Here is an 18640-nt window from a genome sequence, read left to right as displayed (position 1 = left end):
TGTCTGGACTTGCGGTGTAATGTGCTCCTGTGGTGCAATTGGTGAGGGCACGGTACTTATACAACAGTGCTAACAGCGAGCAATGCTGAGGTTGTGAGTACGACCGTCACCTGGAGCAGATGTTTTCATATAGAATGTTGGCTTTCTCAGTTAGCTGGATGGGTGCCTTGTGATGTAGAGCAATGCCACCAGCACCAGTTCAATGTCTGTACTGGTTGAGATTATTATGGGTGGCATGGCAGCACAGTGGTTAGCACTATTCCTTCACAGTGTCAAGGTCACAGGTTCTATACACAGCTTGGTCACTGTCTGTGTGGCCTCCGCATGTTCTCTCGTGTCTGGGTTTGTTTACTTCAGGTCCCCCGGTTCCTCTCGGAAGACCCGAAAGACATCCTGTTAGTCGAAGGGGACATTCTGTATTATCCCGCCGTGTACCCAAACTGATGCCGGAATGAGGGAACTCGGGGCTTTCCACAATAGCAGCGTTAATGTAAGCCTACTTGTGACAATAAGGATTAAAAGTATTGACTGCCCAATAACTGTATGCAGCCGGTTTCTAAGTTTAAACAGAATAATCTTTAATAGCAACAACAACTATAATTAAATATGCAGCAAATGCAACTCGTTAACTATGATCAAATTCCCACCCCACCCCCATGCCCCTCAACCTGCTCGCACCAGCTCCACACACGGCACAAAAAAACAAACACAGAGGGTGTCGTGGAAATCAAAATAAAGACAAATTCCTCAAGGTTCACTTTCAGGAAACTTACTTACACAAATATATTTGCGGAGAGAGAGTGTTCTAGCTGCAAAGCCAGGGCAGCGCACTCTGGGATTCACTTGAAGAAAGTATATTTCATTGTCTGAAAAAATAACAGCTTGAAGTAAACAGGCATGTTTACATTAAATAGACCTTGGAAAGTACGTACGATGAAAGACGTAGTACGTATGTTCTTGCCCTTGGATAAACAATTCGAGCACACATTTTGTTATCATTCAGAGGACAATTGTTTTCATAATAAGGCTGAGAGCAGATTGTTAAGCAGTATTTTCTTTATGTTACCTGACCTACGTATTTTAGTCCAATAGCATGCTTGAATTATTGTCAAGCATTTCCCTGCGTGCTTCTAAATTGGCAACTCATTAATTTCCCTTCCACAGAGGGGAAAAGAGGGGTGTCAAAAAAATGACAAAAGTAAAACTGATTCAGGTTTGGCTACAATGTGCTCCAGTGGTGCAATTGGTTAGTGCATGGTACTTATACAGCAGTACAAACAGCGAGCCATGCTCAGGTTGTGAGTTCGACCCTCACCTGGAACATGTATTTTTAGAAAGGAAGTTGATTCGGTCAGTTGGGTGGATGGGTGCCTTGTGATTTGGAGCAACGCCAGCAGCACAGTTCAATTACTGTACTGGTTGAGATAATTATGGGCGGCATGGTAGCATAGTATAGAGAATTGCTTGTTCACGTCGCCAATGTCACTGGTCATATACTCAACTTGGATCACTGTCTGGTTGGCCTCTGCACATTCTCCCGTGTGTGCGTTCAGGGTCTCCGGGTGCTTCTCGAGACCAGAAAGATGTCTCATTCGTTGAAGTGGACATTCTGTATTATCCAGCCGTGTACCCGAACCAGGTACTGGAATGCGGCAACTCGGGGATTTCCACAATAACTTTATTACAGTGTTAATGTAAGCCTACTTGTGAAAATAAAGATTAATATTATTGACTGCCCAATAACTGCATGTCAACAGGTTTCAAAGTTTAAACACACTTATCATTATTAATATCAAATACTATCATTAAATATGCATCAAATGCAACTCATTAACTATGATCATAATCCTACCACCGCCCCAATGCCCCTCAACTCACCCGCACCATTGAAACACACGGCACAAATAAACAAACACCGAGGGGAAAAGATGGTTGTCAAAAATCGATAAAAGTAAAAATGAGAGGACTTTCAGTGTAATGTGAGGGCACGGTACTCATACAACAGTGCTAACAGCGAGCAATGCTGAGGTTGTGAGTACGACCGTGAACTGGAGTAGATGCTTTCATATAGAAAGTTGGTTTGCTCAGTTAGCTGGATGGGTGCCTTGTGATGTGGAGCAATCCCTGCAGCACCAGTTCAATGTCTGTACTGGTTGAGATTATTATGGGTGGCACGGTAGCACAGTGGTTGGCACTGTTTCTTCACAGTGTCAAGGTCACAGGTTCAATACTCAGCTTGGTCACTGTCTGTGTGGCCTCCGCATGTTCTCTCGTGTCTGCTTTCGTTTACTTCAGGTTCCTCGGATCCTCTCGGAAGACCCGAAAGACGTCCTGTTAGTCGAAGGGGACATTCTGTATTATCCCGCCATGTACCCAAACTGATACCAGAATGTGGCAAATCGGGGCTTTCCACAGTAACTTTATTACAGCATTAACATAAGCCTACTTGTGACAATAAGGATTAAAATTATTGACTGCCCAATAACTGTATGCACTAGGTTTCTAAGTTTAAACATAATAATCTTGAATAGCTGCAAAGCCAGGGCAGCGCACTCTGAGATTCGCTTGAAGAAAGCATATTCTATCGTCTGAAAAAATAACAGCTTGATGTAAACAGGCATGTTTACATTAAATATACCTTCGAAAGTACGTACGATGAAATACGTAGTACGTATGTTCTTGCCCTTGGATAAACAATTTGTGTACACATTTTGTTATCTTTCGGTAGACAATTGATTTCATAATAAGGCTGAGAGGAGAATATTAAGCAGGATTTTGTTTATGTTACCTGACCCAATTATTTTATTCCAAAAGCATGCTTGAATTATTGTCAAACATTTCCCAGCATGCTTCTAAATTAGCAACTCATTAATTTCCCATCCACAGAGGGGAAAATAGTGGTGTCAAAAAAAATGACGAAAGTAAAAATATTTTGGCTGTAATGTGCTCCAGTGGCGCAATTGGTTAGAGCATGGTACTTATACAGCAGTACAAGCAGCAAGCCATGCCAAGGTTGTGAGTTTGATCCTCACCTGGAGCATATATGTTTAGATAGGAAGTTGGTTCGCTCAGTTGGTGGACGGATGCCTTGTGATTTGGAGCAACGGCAACAGCACAGTTCAATTACTGTACTGGTTGAGAAAACTATGGGCGGCACGGTAGCATAGTAGAGAGAAATGCTTCTTCACTGGTTATATACTCAACTTGGATCACTGTCTGGACTTGCGGTGTAATGTGCTCCTGTGGTGCAATTGGTGAGGGCACGGTACTTATACAACAGTGCTAACAGCGAGCAATGCTGAGGTTGTGAGTACGACCGTCACCTGGAGCAGATGTTTTCATATAGAAAGTTGGCTTTCTCAGTTAGCTGGATGGGTGCCTTGTGATGTAGAGCAATGCCACCAGCACCAGTTCAATGTCTGTACTGGTTGAGATTATTATGGGCGGCATGGCAGCACAGTGGTTAGCACTATTTCTTCACAGTGTCAAGGCCACAGGTTCTATACACAGCTTGGTCACTGTCTGTGTGGCCTCCGCATGTTCTCTCGTGTCTGGGTTTGTTTACTTCAGGTCCCCCCGGTTCCTCTCGAAGACCCGAAAGACATACTGTTAGTCGAAGGGGACATTCTGTATTATCCCGCCGTGTACCCAAACTGATACCGGAATGAGGGAACTCGGGGCTTTCCACAGTACTAACAGTCGTTAATGTAAGCCTACTTGTGACAATAAGGATTAAAAGTATTGACTGCCCAATAACTGTATGCAGCAGGTTTCTAAGTTTAAAAAGAATAATCTTTAATAGCAACAACAACTATAATTAAAAATGCAGCAAATGCAACACGTTCACTATGATCAAATTCCCACCCCGCCCCCATGCCCCTCAACTCGCCTGCTCCAGCTCCACACACGGCACAAACAAACAAACACAGGGTGTCGTGGAAATCATAATAAAGACAAATTCCTCAAGGTTCACTTGCCAGAAATCTACTTACACAAATCTATTTGCGGAGAGAGAGTGTTCCAGCTGCAAAGCCAGGGCAGCGCACTCTGAGATACGCTTGAAGAAAGCATATTTTATCGTCTGAAAAAATAACAGCTTGAAGTAAACAGGCATGTTTACATTAAATAGACCTTGGAAAGTACGTACGATGAAAGACGTAGTACGTATGTTCTTGCCCTTGGATAAACAAATCAAGCACACATTTTGTTATCATTCAGAGGACAATTGTTTTCATAATAAGGCTGAGAGCAGAATATTAAGCAGTATTTTCTTTATGTTACCTGACCTACGTATTTTAGTCCAAAAGCATGCTTGAATTATTGTCAAGCATTTCCCTGCGTGCTTCTAAATTGGCAACTCATTAATTTCCCTTCCACAGAGGGGAAAAGAGGGGTGTCAAAAAAATGACAAAAGTAAAACTGATTCAGGTTAGGCTACAATGTGCTCCAGTGGTGCAATTGGTTAGCGCATGGTACTTATACAGCAGTGCAAACAGCGAGCCATGCCAAGGTTGTGAGTTTGACCCTCACCTGGAGCATATATTTTTATATAGGAAGTTGATTCGGTCAGTTGGGTGGATGGGTGCCTTGTGATTTGGAGCAATGCCAGCAGCACAGTTCAATTACTGTACTGGTTGAGATAATTATGGGCGGCACGGTAGCATAGTATAGAGAATTGCTTGTTCACGTCGCCAATGTCACTGGTCATATACTCAACTTGGATCACTGTCTGGTTGGACTCTGCACATTCTCCCGTTTCTGCGTTTAGTTTCTCCGGGTGCTTCTCGAGACCAGAAAGATGTCTCATTCGTTGAAGTGGACATTCTGTATTATCCAGCCATGTACCCGAACCAGGTACTGGAATGCGGCAACTCGGGGTTTTCCACAATAACTTTATTACAGTGTTAATGTAAGCTTACTTGTGAAAATAAAGATTAATATTATTGACTGCCCAATAACTGCATGTCAACAGGTTTCAAAGTTTAACCACACTTATCATTATTAATATCAAATACTATCATTAAATATGCATCAAATGCAACTCGTTAACTATGATCATAATCCTACCTCCGCCCCAATGCCCCTCAACTCACCCGCACCATTGACACACACGGCACAAACAAACAAACATCGAGGGGAAAAGAGGGCTGTCAAAAATCGATGAAAGTAAAAATGAGAGGACTTTCAGTGTAATGTGAGGGCACGGTACTCATACAACAGTGCTAACAGCGAGCAATGCTGAGGTTGTGAGCACGACCGTGAACAGGAGCAGATGTTTTCATATAGAAAGTTGGTTTGCTCAGTTAGCTGGATGGGTGCCTTGTGATGTAGAGCAATGCCACCAGCACCAGTCCAATGTCTGTACTGGTTGAGATTATTATGTGTGGCACGTTAGCACAGTAGTTGGCACTGTTTCTTCACAGTGTCAAGATCACAGGTTCTATACTCAGCTTGGTCACTGTCTGTGTGGCCTCCGCATGTTCTCTCGTGTCTGCTTTCGTTTACTTCAGGTTCCTCGGTTCCTCTCGGAAGACCCGAAAGACATCCTGTTAGTCGAAGGGGACATTCTGTATTATCCCGCCGTGTACCCAAACTGATGCCGGAATGAGGGAACTCGGGGCATTCCACAATAACAGCGTTAATGTAAGCCTACTTGTGACAATAAGGATTCAAATTATTGACTGCCCAATAACTGTATGCAGCAGGTTTCTAAGTTTAAACAGAATAATCTTTAATAGCAACAACAACTATAATTAAATATGCAGCAAATGCAACTCGTTAACTATGATCAAATTCCCACCCCACCCCCATGCCCCTCAACTCGCTCGTACCAGCTCCACACACGGCACAAACAAACAAACACAGAGGGTGTCGTGGAAATCAAAATAAAGACAAATTCCTCAAGGTTCACTTTAAGGAAACTTACTGACACAAATATATTTGCGGAGAGAGTTTTCTCGCTGCAAAGCCAGGGCAGCGCACTCTGGGATTCACTTGAAGAAAGCATATTTTACGGTCTAATAAAAAAAGCTTGAAGTAAACAGGCATGTTTACATTAAATAGACCTTGGAAAGTACGAACGATGAAATACGTAGTACGCATGTTCTTGCCCTTGGATAAACAATTCGAGTACACATTTTCTTATGTTTCAGAGGACAATTGTTTTCATAATAAGGCTGGGAGCAGAATATTAAGCAGTACTGTGTTTTTGTTACCTGACCTACTTATTTTAGTCCAAGAGCATGCTTGAATTATTGTCAAACATTTCCCAGCATGCTTCTAAATTAGCAACTCATTAATTTCCCTTCCACAGAGGGGAAAATAGTGGTGTCAAAAAAAATGACAAAAGTAAAAGTATTTTGCGTGTATTGTGCTCCAGTGGCGCAATTGGTTAGCGCACGGTACTTATACAGCAGTACGAGCAGCAAGCCATGCCAAGGTTGTGAGTTCGATCCTCACCTGGAGCATATATTTTTAGATAGGAAGTTGGTTCGCTCAGTTGGTGGACGGATGCCTTGTGATTTGGAGCAACGCCAACAGCACAGTTCAATTACTGTACTGGTTGAGATAATTATGGGCGGCACGGTAGCAGAGTAGAGAGAATTGTTTCTTCACAGCGCCAATATCACTGGTCATATACTCAACTTGGATCACTGTCTGGTTGGCCTCTGCACATTCTCCCGTGTCTGCGTTCAGTTTCTCCGGGTGCTGCAATTCCTCTCAAAAGACCAGAAAGATGTCTCATTCGTCGAAGTGGACATTCTGTATTATCCAGCTGTGTACACGAACCAGATACTGGAATGTGGCAACTCGGGGCTTTCCACAATAACTTTATTACAGTGTTAATGTAAGCCTACTTGTGAAAATAAAGATTAATATTATTGACTGCTCAATAACTGCTTGTCAACAGGTTTCAAAATTTCAACACAATTATCATTAGTAATATGAAATACTATCATGAAATATGCATCAAATGCAACTCGTTAGCTGTGATCACATTCCTACCCCTGCCCCCATGCCCCTCAACTCGCCCGCACCATTGACACACACGGCACAACCAAACAAACACCGAGGGGAAAAGAGGGCTGTCAAAAGTCGATGAAAGTAAAAATGAGAGGACTTTCAGTGTAATGTGAGGGCACGGTACTCATACAACAGTGCTAACAGCGAGCAATGCTGAGGTTGTGAGTATGACCGTCACATGGAGCAGACGTTTTCATACAGAAAGTTGGTTTCCTCACTTAGCTGGACGGGTGCCTTGTGATGTGGAGCAATGCCAGCAGCACCAGTTCAATGTCTGTACTGGTTAAGATTATTATGGGCCCAACGGTAGCACAGTGGTTAGCACTGTTTCTTCACAGTTTCAAGGTCACAGGTTCTATACTCAGCTTGTTCACTGTCTGCGTGGCCTCCGCACGTTGTCTCGTGTCTGCGTTTGTTTACTTCAGGCCCCCCGGTTCCTCTCACAAGACCCGAAAGACGTACTGTTAGTCGAAGGGGACATTCTGTATTATCCCGCCGTGTACCCAATCTGATACCGGAATGTGGCAACTCGGAGCTTTCCACAGTAACTTTGTAACAGTGTTAATGTAAACCTATTTGTGAAAAAAAGTATTAAAATTATTGACTGCCCAATAACTGTATGCACCAGGTTTCTAAGTTTAAAAAGAATAATCTTTCATAGCAACAACAACTATAATTAAAAATGCAGCAAATGCAACACGTTCACTATGATCAAATTCCCACCCCGCCCCCATGCCCCTCAACTCGCCTGCACCAGCTCCACACACGGCACAAACAAACAAACACAGGGCGTCGTGGAAATCATAATAAAGACAAATTCCTCAAGGTTCACTTGCAAGAAATCTACTTACACAAATCTATTTGCGGAGAGAGAGTGTTCCAGCTGCAAAGCCACGGCAGCGAACTCTGAGATACGATTGAAGAAAGCATATTTTATCGTCTGAAAAAATAACAGCTTGAAGTAAACAGGCATGTTTACATTAAATAGACCTTGGAAAGTACGTACGATGAAAGACGGAGTACGTATGTTCTTGCCCTTGGATAAAAAATTCGAGCACACATTTTGTTATCATTCAGAGGACAATTGTTTTCATAATAAGGCTGAGAGCAGAATATTAAGCAGTATTTTCTTTATGATACCTTACCTACATATTTTAGTCCAAAAGCATGCTTGAATTATTGTCAAGCATTTCCCTGCATGCTTCTAAATTGGCAACTCATTAATTTCCCTTCCACAGAGGTGAAAATCGTAGTGTCAAAAAAAATGACGAAAGTAAAAATATTTTGGCTGTAATGTGCTCCAGTGGCTCAATCGGTTAGCGCATGGTACTTATACAGCAGTACAAGCAGCAAGCCATGCCAAGGTTGTGAGTTCGATCCTCACCTGGAGCATAAATTTTTATATAGGAAGTTGGTTCGCACAGTTGGCTGGACGGGTGACTTGTGATTTGGAGCAACGCCAGCAGCACAATTCAATTACTGTACAGTTTGAGATAATTATGGGTGGCACGGTAGCATAGTGGAGAGAATTGTTTCTTCACAGCGCCAATGTCACTGGTCATATACTCAACTTGGATCACTGTCTGGTTGGACTCTGCACATTCTCCCGTGTCTGCATTCAGTTTCTCCGGGTGCTCCAATTCCTCTCAAGAGACCAGAAAGATGTCTCATTCGTCAAAGTGGACATTCTGTATTATCCAGCCGTGTACATGAACCAGATACTGGAATGTGGCAACTCGGGGCTTTCCACAATAACTTTATTACAGTGTTAATGTAAGCCTACTTGTGAAAATAAAGATTAATATTATTGCCTTCTCAATAACTGCTTGTCAACAGGTTTCAAAATTTCAACACAATTATCATTAGAACATAGAACAGTACAGCACAGGCCCTTCGGCCCTCGATGTTGTGCCGAGCAATGATCACCCTACTTAAACCCACGTATCCACCCTATACCCGTAACCTAACAACCCCCCCTTAACTTTGCATTTTAGGACACTATGGGCAATTTAGCATGGCCAATCCACCTAACCCGCATATCTTTGGACTGCGGGAGGAAACCGGGGCACCCGGAGAAAACCCATGCACACACGGGGAGGACCTACAGACTCCACACAGACAGTGACCCAGCCGGGTATCGAACCTCGGACCCTAGAGCTGTGAAGCATTTATGCTAACCACCATGCGTATTAGTAACCACCATATTAGTACTATCAAATACTATCATTAAATATGCATCAAATGCAACTCGTTAGCTGTGATCGCATTCCTACCCCTGCCCCCATGCCCCTCAACTCGCCCGCACCATTGACACATACGGCACAAACAAACAAACAACGAGGGGACCCGAGGGCTGTGAAAAATCGATTAAAGTAAAAATGATAGGACTTTCGGTGTAATGTGCTCCTGTGGTGAAATTGGTGAGGGCACGGTACTCATACAACAGTTCTAACAGCGAGCAATGCTGAGGTTGAGTGCATGACCGTCACATGGAGCAGACGTTTTCATACAGAAAGTTGGTTTCTTCACTTAGCTGGACGGGTGCCTTGTGATGTGGAGCAATGCCAGCAGCACCAGTTCAATGTCTGTACTGGTTAAGATTATTATGGGCCCAACGGTAGCCAGTGGTTAGCACTGTTTCTTCACAGTTTCAAGGTCACAGGTTCTATACTCAGCTTGTTCACTGTCTGCGTGGCCTCCGCGATGAAAGACGTAGTACGTATGTTCTTGCCCTTGGATAAACAATTCGAGCACACATTTTCTTATCTTTCAGAGGACAATTGTTTTCATAATAAGGCTGAGAGCAGAATATTAAGCAGTATTTTCTTTATGTTACCTGGCCTACGTATTTTAGTCCAAAAGCATGCTTGAATTATTGTCAAGCATTTCCCTGCGTGCTTCTAAATTGGCAACTCATTAATTTCCCTTCCACAGAGGGGAAAAGAGGGGTGTCAAAAAAAATGACAAAAGTAAAACTGATTCAGCTTTGGCTACAATGTGCTCCAGTGGCGCAATTGGTTAGCGCATGGTCCTTATACAGCAGTGCAAACAGTGAGCCATGCCAAGGTTGTGAGTTCGACCCTCCCCTGGAGCATGTATTTTTATATAGGAAGTTGATTCGCTCAGTTGGCTGGACGGGTGCCTTGCGATTTGGAGCAACGCCCGCAGCACAGTTCAATTACTGTACTGGTTGAGATAATTATGGGCGGCACGGTAGCATAGTATAGAGAATTGCTTGTTCACATCGCCAATGTCACTGGTCATATACTCAACTTGGATCACTGTCTGGTTGGCCTCTGCACATTCTCCCGTTTCTGCGTTCAGGTTCTCCGGGTGCTTCTCGAGACCAGAAAGATGTCTCATTCGTTGAAGTGGACATTCTGTATTATCCAGCCGTGTACCCGAACCAGGTACTGGAATGTGGCAACTCGGGGTTTTCCACAATAACTTTATTACAGTGTTAATGTAAGCCTACTTGTGAAAATAAAGATTAATATTATTGACTGCCCAATAACTGCATGTCAACAGGTTTCAAAGTTTAAACACACTTATCATTATTAATATCAAATACTATCATTAAATATGCATCAAATGCAACTCGTTATCTACAATCATAATCCTACCACCGCCCCAATGCCCCTCAACTCACCCGCACCATTGACACACACGGCACAACCAAACAAACACCGAGGGGAAAAGAGGGCTGTCAAAAGTCGATGAAAGTAAAAATGAGAGGACTTTCAGTGTAATGTGAGGGCACGGTACTCATACAACAGTGCTAACAGCGAGCAATGCTGAGGTTGTGAGTACGACCGTGAACTGGAGCAGATGTTTTCATATAGAAAGTTGGTTTGCTCAGTTAGCTGGATGGGTGCCTTGTGATGTGGAGCAATGCCAGCAGCACCCATTCAATGTCTGTACAGGTTGAGATTATTATGGGTGGCACGGTAGCACAGTGGTTGGCACTGTTTCTTCACAGTTTCAAGGTCACAGGTTCAATACTCAGCTTGGTCACTGTCTGTGTGGCCTCCGCATGTTCTCTCGTGTCTGCTTTCGTTTACTTGGGGTTCCTCGGTTCCTCTCGGAAGACCCGAAAGACGTCCTGTTAGTCGAAGGGGACATTCTGTATTATCCCGCCGTGTACCCAAACTGATACCGGAATGTGGCAACTCGGGGCTTTCCACAGTAACTTTATTACAGCGTTAACGTAAGCCTACTTGTGACAATAAGGATTATAATTATTGACTGCCCAATAACTGTATGCACTAGGTTTCTAAGTTTAAACATAATAATCTTGAGTAGCTGCAAAGCTTAGGCAGCGCACTCTGAGATTCACTTGAAGAAAGCATATTCTATAGTCTGAAAAAATAACAGCTTGAAGTAAACAGGCACGTTTACATTAAATATACCTTGGAAACTACGTACGATGAAATACGTAGTACGTATGTTCTTGCCCTTGGATAAGCAATTTGTTTACACATTTTGTTATCTTTCGGTAGACAATTGATTTCATAATAAGGCTGAGAGGAGAATATTAAGCAGGATTTTGTGTATGTTACCTGACCCAATTATTTTATTCCAAAAGCATGCTTGAATTATTGTCAAACATTTCCCAGCATGCTTCTAAATTAGCAACTCATTAATTTCCCTTCCACAGACGGGGAAAATAGTGGTGTCAAAAAAAATGACGAAAGTAAAAGTGCTTTAGCTGTAATGTGGTCCAGTGGCGCAATCGGTTAGCGCATGGTACTTATCCAGCAGTACAAGCAGCAAGCCATGCTAAGGTTGTGAGTTTGATCCTCACCTGGAGCATATATTTTTAGATAGGAAGTTGGTTCGCTCAGTTGGTGGACGGATGCCTTGTGATTTGGAGCAACGCCAACAGCACAGTTCAATTACTGTACTGGTTGAGATAATTATGGGCGGCACGGTAGCATAGTAGAGAGAACTGCTTCTTCACTGGTTATATACTCAACTTGGATCACTGTCTGGACTTAGACCATAAGACCATAAGACATAGGAGTGGAAGTAAGGCCATTCGGCCCATCGAGTCCACTCCGCCATTCAATCATGGCTGATAGGCATTTCAACTCCACCTACCAGCATTCTCCCCGTCGCCCTTAATTCCTCGCGACATCAAGAATTTATCTATCTCTGCCTTGAAGCCATTTAGTGTCCCGGCCTCCACTGCACTCCGCGGCAATGAATTCCACAGGCCCCCCCTCTCTGGCTGAAGAAATGTCTCCGCATTTCTGTTCTGAATTTACCTCCTCTAATTCTAATGCTGTGCCCACGGGTCCTCGTCTCCTCGCCTAACCGAAATAGTTTCTTTGCGTCCACCCTTTCTAAGCCATGTATTATCTTGAAAGTTTCTATTAGATCGCCCCTTAACCTTCTAAACTCCAATGAATACAATCCCTGGATCCTCAGCCGTTCATCATATGTTAAAATTGCAGTGTAATGTGCTCCTGTGGTGCAATTGGTGAGGGAACGGTACTTATACAACAGTGCTAACAGCGAGCAATGCTGAGGTTGTGAGTACGTCCGTCACCTGGAGCAGATGTTTGCATATAGAAAGTTGGTTTTCTCAGTTAGCTGGATGGGTGCCTTGTGATGTGGAGCAATGCCAGCAGCACCAGTTCAATGTCTGTACTGGTTGAGATTATTATGGGTGGCACGGTAGCACAGTGGTTAGCACTGTTTCTTCACAGTGTCAAGGTCACAGGTTCAATACTCAGCTTGGTCACTGTCTGTGTGGCCTCCGCATGTTCTCTCATGTCTGCTTTCGTTTACTTCAGGTTCCTCTCGGAAGACCCGAAAAACGTCCTGTTAGTCGAAGGGGACATTCTATATTATCCCGCCGTGTACCCATACTGATACCGGAATGTGGCAAATCGGGGCTTTCCAGAGTAACTTTATTACAGCGTTAACGTAAGCCTACTTGTGACAATAAGGATTAAAATTATTGACTGCCCAATAACTGTATGCACTAGGTTTCTTAGTTTAAACATAATAATCTTGAATAGCTGCAAAGCCAGGGCAGCGCACTCTGAGATTCGCTTGAAGAAAGCATATTCTATAGTCTGAAAAAATAACAGCTTGAAGTAAACAGGCATGTTTACATTAAATATACCTTGGAAAGTACATACGATGAAATAAGTAGGACGTATGTTCTTGCCCTTGGATAAGCAATTTGTTTACACATTTTGTTATCTTTCGGTAGACAATTGATTTCATAATAAGGCTGAGAGGAGAATATTAAGCAGTATTTTGTTTATGTTACCTGACCTACATATTTTAGTCCAAGAGCATGCTTGAATTATTGTCAAACATTTCCCAGCATGCTTCTAAATTAGCAACTCATTAATTTCCCTTCCACAGAAGGGAAAATAGAGGTGTCAAAAAAAATGACGAAAGTAAAACTGATTCAGGTTTGGCTACAATGTGCTCCAGTGGCGCAATTGGTTAGCGCATGGTACTTATACAGCAGTGCAAACAGCGAGCCATGCCAAGGTTGTGAGTTCGACCCTCACCTGGAGCATGTATTTTTATATAGGAAGTTGATTCGCTCAGTTGGGTGGATAGGTGCCTTATGATTTGGAGCAACGCCAGCAGCACAGTTCAATTACTGTACTGGTTGAGATAATTATGGGCGGCACGGTAGCATAGTATAGAGAATTGCTTGTTCACGTTGCCAATGTCACTGGTCATATACTCAACTTGGATCACTGTCTGGTTGGCCTCTGCACATTCTCCCATTTCTGCGCTCAGGTTCTCCGGGTGCTTCTCGAGACCAGAAAGATGTCTCATTCGTTGAAGTGGACATTCTGTATTATCCAGCCGTGTACCCGAACCAGGTACTGGAATGCGGCAACTCGGGGTTTTCCACAATAACTTTATTACAGTGTTAATGTAAGCCTACTTGTGAAAATAAAGATTAATATTATTGACTGCCCAATAACTGCATGTCAACAGGTTTCAAAGTTTAAACACACTTATCATTATTAATATCAAATACTATCATTAAATATGCATCAAATGCAACTCGTTAACTATGATCATAATCCTACCACCGCCCCAATGCCCCTCAACTCACCCGCACCATTGACACACACGGCACAAACAAACAAACACCGATGGGAAATGAGGGCTGTCAAAAATCGATGAAAGTAAAAATGTGAGGACTTTCAGTGTAATGTGAGGGCACGGTACTCATACAACAGTGCTAACAGCGAGCAATGCTGAGGTTGTGAGTACGACCGTGAACTGGAGCAGATGTTTTCATATAGAAAGTTGGTTTGCTCAGTTAGCTGGATGGGTGCCTTGTGATGTGGAGCAATGCCAGCAGCACCCGTTCAATGTCTGTACTGGTTGAGATTATTATGGGTGGCACGGTAGCACAGTGGTTGGCACTGTTTCTTCACAGTGTCAAGGTCACAGGTTCAATACTCAGCTTGGTCACTGTCTGTGTGGCCTCCGCATGTTCTCTCGTGTCTGCTTTCGCTTACTTCAGGTTCCTCGGTTCCTCTCGGAAGACCCGAAAGACGTCCTGTTAGTCGAAGGGGACATTCTGTATTAACGCGCCGTGTACCCAAACTGATAGCGGAATGAGGCAACTCGGGGCTTTCCACAGTAACTTTATTACAGCGTTAACGTAAGCCTACTTGTGACAATAAGGATTAAAATTATTGACTGCCCAATAACTGTATGCACTACGTTTCTAAGTTTAAACATAATAATCTTGAATAGCTGCAAAGCCAGGGCAGCGCACTCTGAGATTCGCTTGAAGAAAGCATATTCTATCGTCTGAAAAAATAACAGCTTGAAGTAAACAGGCATGTTTACATTAAATATACCTTGGAAAGTACGTACGATGAAATACGTAGTACATATGTTCTTTTCCTTGGATAAACAATTTGTGTACACATTTTGTTATCTTTCGGTAGACAATTGATTTCATAATAAGGCTGAGAGGAGAATATTAAGCAGGATTTTGTTTATGTTATCTGACCCAATTATTTTAGTCCAAAAGCATGCTTGAATTATTGTCAAACATTTCCCAGCATGCTTCTAAATTAGCAAATCATTAATTTCCCTTCCACAGAGGGGAAAATAGTGGTGTCAAAAAAAATGACGAAAGTAAAAATATTTTGACTGCAATGTGCTCCAGTGGCGCAATCGGTTAGCGCGTGATACTTATACAGCAGTACAAGCAGCAAACCATGCCAAGGTTGTGAGTTCGATCCTCACCTGGAGCATATACTTTTAGATAGGAAGTTGGTTCGCTCAGTTGGTGGACGGATGCCTTGTGATTTGGAGCAACGCCAACAGCACAGTTCAATTACTGTACAGGTTGAGATAATTATGGGCGGCACGGTAGCATAGTAGAAAGAAATGCTTCTTCACTGGTTATATACTCAACTTGGATCACTGTCTGGACTTGCGGTGTAATGTGCTCCTGTGGTGCAATTGGTGAGGGCACGGTACTTATACAACAGTGCTAACAGCGAGCAATGCTGAGGTTGTGAGTACGACCGTCACCTGGAGCAGATGTTTTCATATAGAAAGTTGGTTTTCTCAGTTAGCTGGATGGGTGCCTTGTGATGTAGAGCAATGCCACCAGCACCAGTTCAATGTCTGTACTGGTTGAGATTATTATGGGCGGCATGGCAGCACAGTGGTTAGCACTATTTCTTCACAGTGTCCAGATCACAGGTTCTATACTCAGCTTGTTCACTGTCTGTGTGGCCTCCGCATGTTGTCTCGTGTCTGCGTTTGTTTACTTCAGGCCCCCCGGTTCCTCTCACAAGACCCGAAAGACGTACTGTTAGTCGAATGGGACATTCTGTATTATCCCGCTGTGTACCCAAACTGATACCGGAATGTGGCAACTCGGGGCTTTCCACAGTAACTTTATAACAGTGTTAATGTAAGCCTATCTGTGACAAAAAGGATTAAAATTATTGACTGCCCAATAACCGTATGCACCAGGTTTATAAGTTTAAAAAGAATAGCAACAACAACTATAATTTAAAATGCAGCAAATGCAACACGTTCACTATGATCAAATTCCAACCCCGCCCCCATGCCCCTCAACTCGCCTGCACCAGCTGCACACACGGCACAAACAAACAAACACAGGGTGTCGTGGAATTCAAAATAATGACAAATTCCTCAAGGTTCACTTGAAGGAAACTTACTTACACAAATATATTTGCGGAGAGAGAGTGTTCTAGCTGCAAAGCCAGGGCAGCGCACTCTGGGATTCACTTGAACAAAGCATATTTTACCGTCTAAAAGAAAGCAGCTTGAAGTAAACAGGCATGTTTACATTAAATAGACCTTGGAAAGTACGTACGATGAAATACGTAGTACGCATGTTCTTGCCCTTGGATAAACAATTCGAGTACACATTTTGTTATGTTTCAGAGGACAATTGTTTTCATAATAAGGCTGGGAGCACAATATTAAGAAGTATTTTGTTTATGTTACCTGACCTACTTATTTTAGTCCAAGAGCATGCTAGATTTATTGTCAAACCTTTCCCAGCATGCCTCTCAATTGGCAACTCATTAATTTCCCTTCCAGAGGGGAAAAGAGGTGTGTCATAAAAATTGACGAAAGTAAAACTGATTCGGTTTTGGCTATTATGTGCTGCAGTGGTGCAATTAGTCAGTGCGTGATACTTATACAGCAGTGCAAACAGCGAGCCATGCCAAGGTTGTGAGTTCGACCCTCACCTGGAGCATGTATTTTTATATAGGAAGTTGGTTCGCTCAGTTGGCTGGACGGGTGACTTGTGATTTGGAGCAACGCAAGCAGCACAGTTCAATTACTGTACTGGTTGAGATAATTATGGGGGGCACGGTAGCATAGTAGAGAGAATTGTTTCTTCACAGCGCCAATATCACTGGTCATATACTCAACTTGGATCACTGTCTGGTTGGCCTCTGCACATTCTCCCGTGTCTGCGTTCAGTTTCTCCGGGTGCTCCAATTCCTCTCAAGAGACCAGAAAGATGTCTCATTCGGAGAAGTGGACAATCTGTATTATCCAGCCGTGTACACGAACCAGATACTGGAATGTGGCAACTCGCGGCTTTCCACAATAACTTTATTACAGTGTTAATGTAAGCCTACTTGTGAAAATAAAGATTAATATTATTGACTGCTCAATAACTGCTTGTCAACAGGTTCCAAAATTTCAACACAATTATCATTAGTAATATGAAATACTATCATTAAATATGCATCAAATGCAACTCGTTATCTGTGATCACATTCCTACCCCTGCCCCCATGCCCCTCAACTCGCCCGCACCATTGACACATACGGCACAAACAAACAAACAACGAGGGGACAAGAGGGCTGTCAAAAATCGATTAAATTAAAAATGATAGGACTTTCGGTGTAATGTGCTCCTGTGGTGCAATTGGTGAGGGCATGGTACTCATACAACAGTTCTAACAGCGAGCAATGCTGAGGTTGTGAGTATGACCATCACATGGAGCAGACGTTTTCATTCAGAAAGTTGGTTTCCTCACTTAGCTGGACGGGTGCCTTGTGATGTGGAGCAATGCCAGCAGCACCAGTTCAATGTCTGTACTGGTTAAGATTATTATGGGCCCAACGGTAGCACAGTGGTTAGCACTGTTTCTTCACAGTTTCAAGGTCACAGGTTCTATACTCAGCTTGTTCACTGTCTGCGTGGCCTCCGCGTGTTGTCTCGTGTCTGCGTTTGTTTACTTCAGGCCCCCCGGTTCCTCTCACAAGACCCAAAAGACGTACTGTTAGTCGAAGGGGACATTCTGTATTATCCCGCCGTGTACCCAAACTGATACCGGAATGTGGCAACTCGGGGCTTTCCACAGTAACTTTAAAACAGTGTTAATGTAAGCCGATCTGTGACAAAAAGGATTGAAATTATTGACTGCCCAATAACCGTATGCACCAGGTTTATAAGTTTAAAAAGAATAGCAACAACAACTATAATTTAAAATGCAGCAAATGCAACACATTCACTATGATCAAATTCCCACCCCGCCCCCATGCCCCTCAACTCGCCTGCACCAGCTGCACACACGGCACAAACAAACAAACACAGGGTGTCGTGGAAATCATAATAAAGACAAATTCCTCAAGGTTCACTTGCAAGAAATCTACTTACACAAATCTATTTGCGGAGAGAGAGTGTTCCAGCTGCAAAGCCAGGGCAGCGCACTCTGAGATACGCTTGAAGAAAGCATATTTTATCGTCTGAAAAAATAACAGCTTGAAGTAAACAGGCATGTTTACATTAAATAGACCTTGGAAAGTACGTACGATGAAAGACGTAGTACGTGTGTTCTTGCCCTTGGATAAACAATTCGAGCACACATTTTGTTATCTTTCAGAGGACAATTGTTTTCATAATAAGGCTGAGAGCAGAATATTAAGCAGTATTTTCTTTATGTTACCTGACCTACGTATTTTAGTCCAAAAGCATGCTTGAATTATTGTCAAGCATTCCCCTGCGTGCTTCTAAATTGGCAACTCATTAATTTCCCTTCCACAGAGGGGAAAAGAGGGGTGTCAAAAAAATGACAAAAGTAAAACTGATTCAGGTTTAGCTACAATGT

General features: G+C 43.0%; 6 non-coding genes across 6 annotated transcripts; all 6 read left to right on the top strand.

Moving 5' to 3' along the window:
* Nucleotides 1–2945: 2945 nt before the first annotated feature.
* On the top strand, nucleotides 2946–3040 carry trnai-uau. The gene is made up of 2 exons: nucleotides 2946–2983; nucleotides 3005–3040. It is a non-coding gene; the product is annotated as a tRNA-Ile (tRNA).
* Nucleotides 3041–4443: 1403 nt separating this feature from the next.
* On the top strand, nucleotides 4444–4538 carry trnai-uau. The gene is made up of 2 exons: nucleotides 4444–4481; nucleotides 4503–4538. It is a non-coding gene; the product is annotated as a tRNA-Ile (tRNA).
* Nucleotides 4539–6372: 1834 nt separating this feature from the next.
* trnai-uau lies at nucleotides 6373–6467 on the top strand. The gene is made up of 2 exons: nucleotides 6373–6410; nucleotides 6432–6467. It is a non-coding gene; the product is annotated as a tRNA-Ile (tRNA).
* Nucleotides 6468–8320: 1853 nt separating this feature from the next.
* On the top strand, nucleotides 8321–8415 carry trnai-uau. Its single transcript has 2 exons — nucleotides 8321–8358; nucleotides 8380–8415. It is a non-coding gene; the product is annotated as a tRNA-Ile (tRNA).
* A 5054-nt stretch (nucleotides 8416–13469) lies between these two features.
* Nucleotides 13470–13564, top strand: trnai-uau. The gene is made up of 2 exons: nucleotides 13470–13507; nucleotides 13529–13564. It is a non-coding gene; the product is annotated as a tRNA-Ile (tRNA).
* A 1622-nt stretch (nucleotides 13565–15186) lies between these two features.
* On the top strand, nucleotides 15187–15281 carry trnai-uau. Its single transcript has 2 exons — nucleotides 15187–15224; nucleotides 15246–15281. It is a non-coding gene; the product is annotated as a tRNA-Ile (tRNA).
* Nucleotides 15282–18640: the final 3359 nt, after the last annotated feature.

Source organism: Scyliorhinus canicula, chromosome 17 (assembly GCF_902713615.1).
Source record: "Scyliorhinus canicula chromosome 17, sScyCan1.1, whole genome shotgun sequence".
Taxonomy (NCBI): domain Eukaryota; kingdom Metazoa; phylum Chordata; class Chondrichthyes; order Carcharhiniformes; family Scyliorhinidae; genus Scyliorhinus; species Scyliorhinus canicula.
The sequence above is the reverse complement of the archived record's forward strand: the minus strand, read 5'-3'. Positions and strand labels throughout refer to the sequence as shown.